Raw genomic sequence first — 12,872 nt, 5'->3', positions numbered from 1 at the left:
GGACGGACGGATGGAAGGAAGGAAGGGCCTCCACCTATATCATTCAAATGTAATTACCCCATGTTATACCTGTGGATATTTCGGTACAAAAACAAAAGTGGGAAAAGCATCTGCCTGAGTGTTTCAGAAAGCCTGAAAAGGGAACTAACTAGGATAAAGAGATTTTGTAGGTAGTAGAGAAGCTTCTAGAACTGGTTCTTTTCTTGATTATCACCTGTAATTTTCTGTGTATTCCATGCAGTCCCAACATTGCTCCTAGAATCCAAACTCATATCAAAAAACAAGGTCATTAGGAGATAGAGTAGAGGGATCCACGCCTCCCAGGTGAATTACTCTAGCTCAACTGCCCAGAAGGTGGGACGATATCCACCTTTTCTGGAAAGACCTATTAACCAGTCCCATTCATTTGCCTTTCGCTTTCTCCACAAAGCTATGTCCTGCTTCTCCACTTACAAGGTCATATGCAACTCGAATCTCGGTCTACCCATCTGGCATCCACCCTTCCAGACCCTACTTAAATGCTACCTCCTCAAATGCCAAAGAACTCCAAAACTCGGTTGATCATTCTGGTGGAAGCTGATCTCTCCCTCCTTGGCAGCCTGTGTACCCTTGATGCGTTTTGTAAACTTGCAGCTACTTTGATTTTGTCTTGGATTGTACTTGGGTCTTGCCTTAACCCTTGGTCCAGATGGCAAATACGGACAGCCCCTGTGAGCACAGCCACGTTCTCAGTTAAGGATCTTTTTCTCTCCCAAAGCGCATCGCCCCTCTCACCAAGTGGTGGCTCAATAACATATCTGATAGTTTCAAGGCACCAGATTTAAATATAAAGACGGTGTGGGTGGCTGATTTCATGTGTGTTGCCACACCAAACCATACTAGTGAGTTTCACGTTGCCGTGCTTGGCTTTGGGCTCCCTCGCTGTCCCTGGACAGAGACGCTCAGCAGTCGTGAAATCACCACAAAGGTGGGCAGGAAGAAGGGGAAGAAAGGGAAGCCAGGGCTGGAATAATCCAGTCTGAGTCACCACTTCCTGAATGCTGGGGCTCGTGGCTTCGCAGGTTCGGGAAAAGGGCAGCAAAGCCGCGCTTGGAGGACGAGCCCCCGCCCCGCGCCCGGCGCCCCCAGCCTGCAGCCGCTGCCCCGGCACCACGTGCTGGAGCGCCCTCCTGTGGCCGCGTCGCAGCCTCAGCCGCTCCCGGCTCGCGGGCCGACCACGCTCCCCGCGGCGGAAGAAATAAGAGACGCAGAAAGTTTCCGAGCCAGGCGGTTTGCGAAAGGACAGAGCCGGGTCCCGAAGCCTCGAAGGGCGGACGTGCCGGGAGCGGCGCCCAAGACCGCGGCGACGGCGAGAAGTCGGGCCCCGCAGGGACCTCCCCCAAGGGCTCCGAGGTGCCCCCCGCGGGGCTCTGGGCGTGCAGATCCCGAGAGCGCAAGGCTCCTCCTTGCACCCCGACCTGACCGCAGAGGGCGGGGAGGGGAAGATGGGCCCACGGCCAGGACGGGGTGCCCCCCAAACCCCAGCTACAGCGCGCGCCGGGGGCTCTTGGGTTTGCTTTATTCATTTTCTTATTTGGAAGGAGGGGGCGCACCCACTCCCTTTGGCTCATTGTGATCCCCAACAGTCTGGATTCTGGGCGTCCCCAAAGAGCCCACCCGGAGTCCGCCGCCCCACCCAACGCCGCCCTCCCCCGCTGGGGTGACAAGTGGAAGCCGCAAATCCCCTTCCTCCTCTCCTCCAGCCTTCGGGCTTGCGGGGTAACGTCCACCTGGGTTTCCTGCCGCTAGCCCGGGGCTCGCCGGCCAGGAGGCGGCGGCGGCGGTCCCGGAGCGGGCGAGGCCGGGCCGGGCGCGGCGCTTACCTCGTCTACGGTGAGCGGCATGCAGATCCGGTACTCTTTCAGCAGCATGGTCCTGCCGGCCGCGGATCCCCGGGGCGGGAAGCTGGGGGCGCCCTCCAGACCAGCAAGGCTGCCGCCCAGGCGCAGGGCAGGGCGCCCGGAGCCCAGCGCTCGTAGCCGGCGGGCGAAGCAGTCCCCGCGGCAAGCTCAGCTCCTGGCTTCCTCCTCTCCGCCCCAGAGCATGTCAGGGTTTGGGTCCGGGTGTTCGCAGCTCCTCCGCCTCCTCCCTCGCCGAGGCCGGTCCTCCCAGAACGCGGTGTTGCAAAGTCAGGGAGGTAGGGAGGGAGACCCGCTGGTGACGGCTCTGCTCGGCAGCCCAGGGTGGTAGGAGCGGCCGCCAGATCAGGACATGCCCGGCAGCGAGCGAGGGAGGAAAAAAGAGAGATTTCCAAAAATTAAAACGAATGCACAAAAGTCACCCGCTCGATCCGCCTCCGAAAGCAGAAGGGAACCTGGCGAACCCCCTCCTCCGGCGGGTCTGCCCGATGCTAATGTCACCAGGAACACATTGCAGCCGGAGCCGGAGATGCTGACTTTCCAGACAAAGGCTCGATCGGCTCCTCTCCGCGGGCGGTAAACAAGATTTCCTGCTCTTTTTAGGGCCGGTCCCCGCGCCGCTCCGGGGCTCGGCTCGGGGAGAAAAGGGAAGCCGCCGTTCGGCTCTGCCCGGCTGGGGCCCCGGGCGCCTCCAACCTCAGCTCGCGGCTGCTAGGGGCGGGCGGGAGGAAGCTGGCGCCTTCCGCGCGCGTCCCCTCCCCCGAGTCCCTTGGCTCCCCGGGCGCCGTGCGTGCCCGCGAGTTTGCAGCCACCTCGCCGGGGCCGGAGCGTCCGCGCCGATGCAGTGTGCCTGGGCCCGGGAGGTGGGTGCGGGAAGAGCGAGCGCGAGCAAGGCTGACATCAGCAGCGGCCGCGGCGGGGAGGGTAGCCCCATCCGGCCAATGGGGAAATGGCAAAGAATGTGGAGGATTTAAACAAAACAGCATGTCTCTGCCAGACGGCGGGGCTGCTCCGGAGCGGAGCCCGGCCGGCGCTGGGGAGGCTCGGGCAGAGGGGCTTCCCTCGGCTCCTTTGCCCTTTGAATCCGCTCTCCATTGTGCCCTGAGTGCCGCCGAGCTCCATCCAGCCCCTCTGGGCAGTTTCTGATCCCCTGACCCTAGGGACAAGTCACCAATGCCCACCACCTATGTGTGGTCCAGTAAGCAAGTCCAGGGCTGGAGAGGCAATGGGTGGGATTTGGGAACAAACCCTTGCCTGGTTTCAGAGGAGAGATCCTGGAAAACTGGGAAGTGCAGCCGTGTGAATGGAAATGAAGTACAAACAGGGGGAGGGAACAACCAGAGAGCACATGAACCCCACGTAGCCTGTTACCTCGCCTGGCCCGGCTCTGCAATCTTTCTGCAGATTGTGCAGGCTCCGCACAGCAGAAAGAAAGAGTAGGTTTTCGTATTCGCACTCCTAAGTTCAAAAAGTCACAGTGAAATGTCAATGAAAATGCCTGGAGTGTTGCTATTTCATCCATATTAAACAGATCCCTCATTTTAACCACAAGAAGCACATTCTTCAGTTACTCAGGAAGCAGCATGGAACTGCTGAAGTCTGTTTTTCATTTGTCTGGTATTTTTCAGCTTGTTTTTATGAAAACTTGCCGGATGAAAAATGCATCAGTTGCCTGTATGAGAATAACCTGTAAGCGTTATCTTTTCTCCGGAAAATCTTCATGCTCTGAGGTCCTGAGGCTAGAACTTGGATCGGGATGCAGATGCCTCAATATAGAATTTTGAATTGTGATTAATAAGTAATTAACCAATATGACGATGATGGGCTTGTGGCAAAAGTCATCCAGAGGGCTGGAGAGAATGTATAACTGTGTTAACTGATACAAACCCTCCTAGGAAAATGATACCCTGTATCCAGCTTATATTTTAGTGGAAACTATTTTCCAGATAAATGCTTTCCAGAGTTGGCTCAGAAATATTCACAGCAACTAATTAAAGCTAAACCAAATTCCTCGAGGTGGAAAATCTAAATCTGACACTGCAGTGTTGAATAATAACACATTGGAAGGCTGTGATATGGAAAGAAACTCAAGCTGGTTTTCCTTTTTTTTTTTTTTTTTTGCTTCTTACTTGAAAACAAATGGAAGACCTAATAATCTTCCCAGAGGCAGGAAGGCAAGGGATTGGCTAGCCCCACATACGCATTCACATAGGACATCGGGATGTGTAGGCTCGGTTCCTGGTTTCCTGGACATTTCCTGACACTGATTCTGGAAGGAAGTATTCTACTGACGGGTGACACGGTCGAGAAGCTACTTCTCTGAATTTTCCGAACTGTAAATTGTCACGTACATGCTTCCTCCATCACCCCTCTTGTTGTTGTTGTTGTTGGTTTGTGACAGAGTTTCGCTCTTGTTGCCCAGGCTGGAGTGCAATGGCATGATCTCGGCTTACCGCAACCTCCACCTCCCCGGTTCAAGCAAGTCTCCTGCCTCAGTCTCTGGAGCAGCTGGGATTACAGGCGCCCACCACCACCCCTGGCTAATTTTGTATTTTCGGTAGAGATGGGGTTTCACCATGTTGGTCAGGCTGGTCTCAAACTCCTGAGCTCAGGTGACAGCCCCGGCCTCCCAAAGTGCTGGGATTACAGGTGTGAGCCACCACGCCCAGCCCACCCCTCCTGTTGTAAGGTGACTTCTCCATTGGATTCTTGTTTTCATTCAGTGCATCCGCAGACCTGGTCATACTAATCTTGTGCAAGTACAGCTCTCATCCTGCCACCTTCAAAACCTTATAGCGATTCCCGGCTGGGCTCGGTGGCTCACTCCTGTAACCCCAGCACTTTGAGAGGCCGAGGCGGGCCGATCGCATGAGCCCAGGAGTTCAAGAACAGCCTGGGAAACATGCTGAAACCCTGTCTCTAAAATTAAAAAACATATAAAAACCTTTTGGGGCTTGTCTATGGCCTACTGAGCAAGTCAAAATGCCTTGGTAGGAGTTTCGAGGCTCTGGATCTACCTTTCCCACATTAGTCCATTACCCTTCCCAGCCCAACTCCAGCCAAACGAGAGGAGTTTGCTGGCTGCAAAAGCCCCTCCTCCCCAGCCACCTTTCTATCTCAACCCTTCTGCTGTTCAACCCATTGCCTTCACAGATAATCCCTCTCCCCAGCTCAATTCCCATGACACCATTTTAAACCCAGGCCTTGGCAATCTGTGCTTCAGACAGAGGTTCTGATAGCAGTGAGCTGGAGAGGCTAGCAGAGGTGGGAGGGGCGGGGTGCAGAGCATAGGGAGGGCATATTCATTCATAAGTCATGCACACTGAGGGCGGGGCGCGCCATCTGCTGGCCAAGCGCGGTGGTTTCAAGTCCTGTCCTCAGCAAGTGTCTGGCAAGAATTGTATCTTTGTTTCTTCTCAAACAATGAGGTGCAATATCTACTTACAAAAAACCTTGAAGCTGTTGCTATCATCATCATGGACAGTCATGATGTTCCGTTAACAATGTACAATCTGCTGTGGCTGATCATCACATTTTTTAATGGGGGTGGGGCACAAAAGGCAAAAAGGAACAAAACAGTAAAGTTACCAGAGAGGAATGATAAGACAAAGAGGAAACGAATATGAGTCTGTGCATATGGCAGGCACACCAAGATCATTTAAGAAGATCATTTCAACCTATTCTCTTCGAGGCATTCTGATGATCTCTTTAATCCTCCGTTTGTGTGAAAAAACTAATACGGTCTTGACCCACCTCTGTAAACAGCCTCTGAAAGAAAAGTGTACTAACAGGTTTTTCTGACGATTAAAAAATGAAAGCCGGGCATGGTGGCTCACGCCTGTAATCCCAACACTTTGGGAGGCCGAGGTGGGCGAATCACTTGAGATCAGAAGTTCGAGACCACCCTCGCCAATACGGTGAAACCCCGTCTCTACTAAAAATACAAAAAGTAGCTGGGCGTGGTGGCTTGCACCTGCAGTCCCAGCTACTTGGGAGGCTGAGGCAGAATTGCTTGAATATGGGAGGCAGAAGTTGCAGTAAGCCAAGATCATGCCACTGCACTCCAGCCTGGGTGACAGAACAAGACTGTCTCAAAAAAAAAAAAAAAAGATTTGTCCCTTCTCTCTATATATTTATTCAAATATAAATATATATATATATATCTGCGTGGATTCATGCTTATTTATTTTATACTTCAAGTTATAATCAATAATATAATCAATATTATGTTATTTATTTTGCTCAGACAATTCCAGCATTGGCCGTTGGGAGCTCTTTCTGGTTGACTCCTATGTGCTTTTGACATGCCTCTTTTTGGTTTTTGTTTTTTTTTGAGCCAGAGTCTTGCTCTGTCACCCAGGCTGGAGTGCAATGGTTCAATCTCAGCTCACTGAAACCTACACTTCCCAGGTTCATGCAATTCTACTGCCTCAGCCTCCTGAGTAGCTGGGATTACAAGCACCTGCCACCAAGCCTGGCTTTTTGTATTTTTAGTAGAGATGGGGTTTCACCATGTTGGCCAGGCTGGTGGGGAACTCCTGACCTCAGGTGATCCACCCGCCTTGGCCTCCCAAAGTGCTGGGATTACAGGCGTGAGCCACCATGCCTGGCCAACATGGTCTCTTTTTTATAACATTTAAAAAATCAAATGTTATTCCTGCTTTTTTTTTTTTTTTTTTTTTTTTTTTGAGACAGGGTCTCGCTCTGTCACCCAGCAGCACGATATCAACTCACTGCAACCTCCATCTCCCAGGTTCAACTGATCTTCCGGCCTCAGCCTCCCAAGTAGCCGGGACTATAGGCACATGCCACCATAATTTTTGCATTTCTTTTGTAGAGATGGCGTTCTGCCATGTTATCCAGGCTGGTCTGAAACTTTTGAGCTCAAGCGATCCACCCACCTCGGCCTCCCAAAGTGCTGGGTTTATAGGTGTGAACCACTGCGCCCAGCCTACAATTAATTTTTGTTTTATTAAATATTACTTGCATAATTCCAAGAAAGTCTAAGTGTTTGTGCGTGTGTTTGTGTTTAAATACCTGTATATTTGATCTCGTTTGGTTACTAAGCTAATGTTAAATTCTTTCTTAATGACACATAGGAAGTCCCAAGGCAATTCTTATGTGTAGACCCACCCATCTATCAGGCCTCTGTTAAATACAGAGAGAATGTCTTTGATGTGGAATTGCTTATAGCTGTGCAGTAAATGCCCATAAAATAAAAGTGAATTGACAATGATGTATTACAAATTGCTTCACACAGAAAAAAACAAAACAAAACTGGAGGTTCTGTGGCCAAAGGTATAGCTTCTTTTTTAAACAAGTAAGATAGCAATAAATTGGCCTGTGCTGTGGCTCACGCCTGCAATCCCAGCACTTTGGGAGGCCAAGGCAGGCAGATCACTTGAGTTCAGGAGTTCGAGACCAGCCTGGTCAACATGGTGAAACACCATCTCTACTAATAAAAATACAAAAATTAGTCACACTGGACAGTGGCGTGATCATAGCTCACTGCAGCCTTAAACTCCTGGGCTCAAAGGATCCTCCCAACTCAGCCTCCTGAATAGCTGGGATAACAGACATACCACACCCAGCTAATTTTTAACATATTTTTAGAAACAGGGTCTTGACATGTTGACCAGGCTGGTCTTGAACTCCTGGCCTCAAGAGATCCTCCTGCCTTAGCTGGGATTACAGGCATGAGCCACTGCATCTGGCCCAAATTCAAATCTTGGGCCCAAATGACACCCCTTAACTTGAAACTTGAACACTAACTTGCCTTCTTGTCACTTGGATATCCGACAGTCACCTCAAATTTATCCAAAACAGGTCCTTCTCTCTCTCTCTCTCTTTTGTTTTTAATTAATATATTTATTTATTTATTTATTTTTGAGACAGAGTCTCGCTCTGTTGCCCAGGATGGGGTGCAGTGGCGCAATCTCGGCTCACTGCAACCTCCACCTCCCAGGTTCAAGCGATTCTCCTGCCTTAGCCTCCCGAGTAGCTGGGACAACAGGCGGGTGCCACCGCCCCCAGCTAATTTTTGTATTTTTAATAGAGACGGGATTTCGCCATGGTTGCCAGGCTGATCTCGAACTCCTGACCTCAAGTGATCCACCCATCTCAGTCTCCCACAGTGCTGGGATTACAGATGTGAGCCACCATGCCCGGCTGAGCTCCTCCTCTTTTCCTCTTGACTTGCTTCTCCCTAATCTGTTCCATTTTGGTAAATGGCAACTCCATCCTTCCAGATGCTCAGGCCACAAAACTTGCAGACATGTCTGACCCCTCTTCTCTCACATGTATCAGCAAATCCTATCTTGGCTCTATCTTTGGTAGATATCCAGAATTCACCACCTCCACCTCCGCCTCCCAGGTTCAAACTATTCTCCTGCCTCAGCCTCCTGAGTAGCTGGGATTACAGGCATGTGCCAACACGCCTGGCTAATTTTGTATTTTTAGTAGAGACGAGGTTTCGCCATCTTGGTCAGGCTGGTCTCGAACTCCTGGCCTCAGGTGATCCACCCGCCTTAGCCTCCCAAAGTGCTGGGATTACAGGTGTGAGTCACCACGCCCAGCCTACCACCTTAACCTTAGTTCAAATCACCATCATTTTCCTTCTGGATTATTGCAATCACCTCTCAACTAGTCTCCTAACTTCTCCCCAATCTAGTCACCACACAGCAGCAAGAATGATTGTTTTAATATGTAAGTCGGCTCATGCCACTCCCTTCCCCAAAACCCCCATTAGCTTCTCATCTCACTAGGATTAAAAACCAAGTCCTGGCCAGGTGATGTGGCTCATGCTTGTAATCCCAACACTTTGGGAGGCTTAGGTGGGAGGATTACTTGAGTCCAGAAGTTCAAGACCAGCCTGGGCAACACAGCGAAACCCTGTCCCTACAAAAAACAAAAAAAATTAGCCGGGTGTCGTGGATGCACCTATAGTCCCAGCTACTCTGGAGGCTGAGGTGGGAGGATCGCTTGAGCCTGGGAGGTCGAGGCTGCAATGAGCTGTGATTATGCCACTGCACTCCAGCCTGGGCGACAGAGCGAGACCCCATCTCAAAACAAAAACAAAAAAATGAAAACCCAAGTCCTATAGCTCGTGCCTGTAATCTCAGCTACTTAAGAGGCCAGCTACTTAGGAGATGAAGACAGAAGGATCGCTTGAGCCCAGGAGTTCAACACCGGCCTGGGCAACATAGCAAGACCTCCTTCTCTAAAAGAGTAGAAACCAAAAACAACCAACCCCTATAATGGCCAAGTTGCCCTAAGCCTCATCTCCTACGACGTTCGCCCTCACTCATTCTGCTCTTGTCACTCTGACCTCCTTGTTCTTCAAACAGGCCAGATGTGATCTGATTGCTGTCATCTCAGAGTTCTCTCACCTGCAGCACCCTCTGCCTGAATCTTCAAACCCCAGATACCTGCAAGCCTGGCTCCCTTACTTCTGTTCTTGGCTCACTAGTGATGCCTTCCCTGACTACTTCCCAAATGCTTATCACACCCCCTGCCCCACCCACACACATATTTACATATTTATTTTCTGTCTTCTCTCCATTATATAATGTTCACTTTCCATGGCTGGGCGTGGTGGCTCAGGCCTGTAATCCCAGCACTTTGGGAGGCCAAGGTGGGCAGATCACCTAAGGTCAGGAGTTTGAGACTAGCCTGGCCAACATGGCAAAACCCATCTCTACTGAAAAAATACAAAAATTAGCTGGCATGGTGGTGCACACCTATAGTCCCAGCTACTTGGGAGGCTGAGGCTGGAAAATCACTTGAACCCGGGAGGCGGTGGCTGCAGTGAGCTAAGGTCATGCCACTGCACTCCAGTCTGGGCGACAGAGCAAGACTCTGTTTCAAAAAAGAAAAAGAATGTTCACTTCCCAAAGGCAGGATCTTTGGGACAGTTATGTGCACAGCCAATAAGATGGATGTGCCAGGAATGCCAACTATACAAAAAATACCAGGCTGGGCTCGGTGGCTCACACCTGTAATCCCAGCACTTTGGGAGGCTGAGGCGGGTGGATCACGAGGTCAGGAGATCGAGACCATCCTGGTTAACACGGTGAAACCCTGTCTCTACTAAAAATACAAAAACAAAAATTAGCCGGGCATGGTGGTGGGCGTCTGTAGTCCGAGCTACTGGGGAGGCTGAGGCAGGAGAATGGCGTGAACCCAGGAGGCGGAGCTTGCAGTGAGTTGAGATCGCGTGCGCCACTGCACTCCAGCCTGGGCGACAGAGTGAGACTCCATCTCAAAAAAAAAAAAAAATAGTACAAGACATAGTAATTAACATAGCATAGGGGCACATTATTTCTAATAATGAGTATCATAATATTCCTGTTCATTCTGAATCAACTCCTCTTCCCAATCAGCATTTCTCCCTTGCCTTTTAGATTTTCCTACACTGCCAATTTTTCTCTTCTGAAACAAACTTCCTTCTTGCAAAGCCACAGATTTAATCTCAGACTCACCCAAATAAAGAATTCATATAAGGTATCTGTCTGTAATACAGTACTCTCACCTATTTTTTTCTGACTATTGCTCAGACTTCCGAGTTCCTTCTTTATTTAACTTTAATCTCTTGTTTTCTTAGGATCTCAGCTTGCTTTCATTTTCTTTTGCCTCTAAGCTCAGCAAGGAAGGGCTTCATTTCGGTTTGGGAGCCAACTACTTTTCTCCCCCTCTTATTTGCCCCTTCTTAGACCCTTTCCTTAATTTTTGAGTTCAGGAAATCATAAATCTGTCTACTCCATCACACCTCTGTTACTTTTTGTCTTCTCAAACTCTTCACTCTAAATTTAGACCTCCAGCTGGGTGCTGTGGTTCATGTCTGTAATCCCAGCACTTTGGAAGAGGCAGGAGGCTCGCCTGAGGCCAAGAGTTCAAGACTGGCCTGGGCAACACAGTGAGACCTCCCCCATCTCTGCCAAAAATAAATAACTAACTAAATAAAAAATAAAACAATAGCTGAGGGCCGGGCGCAGTGGCTCAAGCCTGTAATTCCAGCACTTTGGAAGACCAAGGCAGGCGGATCACTTGAGGTCAGGAGTTTGAGACCAGCCTGGCCAACATGGTGAAACCCCGTCTCTACTAAAAATACAAAAATCAGGTGTGGTGGTGCACGCCTGTAATCCCAGCTACTTAAGAGGTTGAGGCAGGGGAATCACTTGAACCCAGGAGGCAGAAGTTGCAGTGAGCCGAGATCGCACCACTGTACTCCAGCCTGGGTGACAGAGCGTGACTCCGTTTCAAAAAACAAACAAACAAACAAAAACGACAGCTGAGTAGTCTCAGCTACTTGGGAGGCTGAGGCAGAAGAATCACTTGAGCTTAGGCGGTCAGGGCTGCAGTGAGCCCTGGTCTCGTCACTGCACTCCAGCTTGGGCAACAGAACAAGACTATGTCTCAAAAAAGATTTTTTTTTAAAATAAAAAATAAATTTACGCTTCCAGATTCTATTGTCTACTCTCATCAAACCAATGTCACAAGGAATATATAGTGAAAAGCCATCTTAGCCTAGTGTGTCTCAACAATACCAGCCTCTAGAGTGTGTTTTAGAAGCCTGTAGGGGAATTTGAGTTGTCACAATCACGGAGGGAAGAGGGAGACACCAGCATGTGATTGCAATGCTACACAGCCTACCATGCAACAAGCCCACACAATACAATATTGTCTCACATTCCATCAGACTTTTGAGTGACCTACCAGACACTTTCTTCTGTGTCTGAGGCCTAGACTCTAAGTCAGTTTTACATATGACAAGCTACTTTCCTTTCACTTTTAATATCAACTAAAATTTCTAAGAATTCTTCTATGAGGAAAACAATGGAAGATTATATGTTGATATAGTCAGAACTTTATTTCAGCGGGTCATGGATTACAAAGTTTGTTTGTTTGGTTGGCTGGTTGCTTGTTTGTTTATTTATTTTGAGACAGGGTCTCGTCTGTCGCCCAGGCTGAAGTGCAGTGGCGCAATCTTGGCTCACTGCAACCTCCACCTCCCGGGTTCAAGCAATTCTCCTGCCTCAGCCTCCTGAGTAGCTGGGATTACAGGCGCATGCCATGACGACTGCCTAATTTTTGCATTTTTAGCGGAGACAGGGTTTCGCCATGTTGGTCAGGCTGGTCTTGAACTACTGGCCTCAAGTGATCCACCCACCTCAGCATCCCGAAATGCTGGGATTATAGGCATGAGCTATAAGACCCAGCTGATGGACTATAAAATTAAAATTAAAAAAAAAAAGTTTTACCAAGTGGCTTGTTGCTCACCATTTTGGAAAATGTCATCAACAATAAGCCCTTACCATGCTTCAGGAACCAAGAGAACACACGTGTTGCAGTTGCAGCTTTTACATTTATAGTTACGGTTTATGGGTGCAAGCAAATAACTACTTCTTTGTGTTTTCCACTGTAGACATGTTTTAGCCGTTATCTTTTGAAATATATATTATTTTGCTATTATAAAATTTGTTTCTTGGTTGGGCACAGTGGCTCACACCTGTAATCTCAGCACTTTAGGAGGCCAAGGTGAGAGGACTGCTTGAGGCCAGGTGTTTGAGACCAGCCTGGGCTACGTAGTATAGTTGCCGTCTCTACAAAAATAGAAAAAGGTAAAATTTGTTTCTCCTCTACATTACAGATTATAGCTGAGCTAGTGTCTTATTTTTCTTGTAAATGGTTTATATTTTCCCTGATTTTCATTGCAGTTAAAACAAAGAGATCTATTCAGCATCCATAAAGTGATGTCGGCACTAATGAAATTGAGAACCACTAACATAATAGATAAACCACTCCAAGATTTCCCGTTTTCCTGTTTGCTTTCCAGGCTGCTGTTGACCATATGCCCACACCAAACACAACCTCATTTAGGATTTTCAAGGATCCTAAGCTTTTTTAAGATCTTAAGCTGTTTTATAGGGACCAGCATGGTATGAATGATAACACATAAAACGTGTAAGGCCCTTA

This window comes from Macaca nemestrina, chromosome 17, assembly GCF_043159975.1.
Source record: "Macaca nemestrina isolate mMacNem1 chromosome 17, mMacNem.hap1, whole genome shotgun sequence".
Classification (NCBI taxonomy): domain Eukaryota; kingdom Metazoa; phylum Chordata; class Mammalia; order Primates; family Cercopithecidae; genus Macaca; species Macaca nemestrina.
This window is presented reverse-complemented; position numbering follows the sequence as displayed.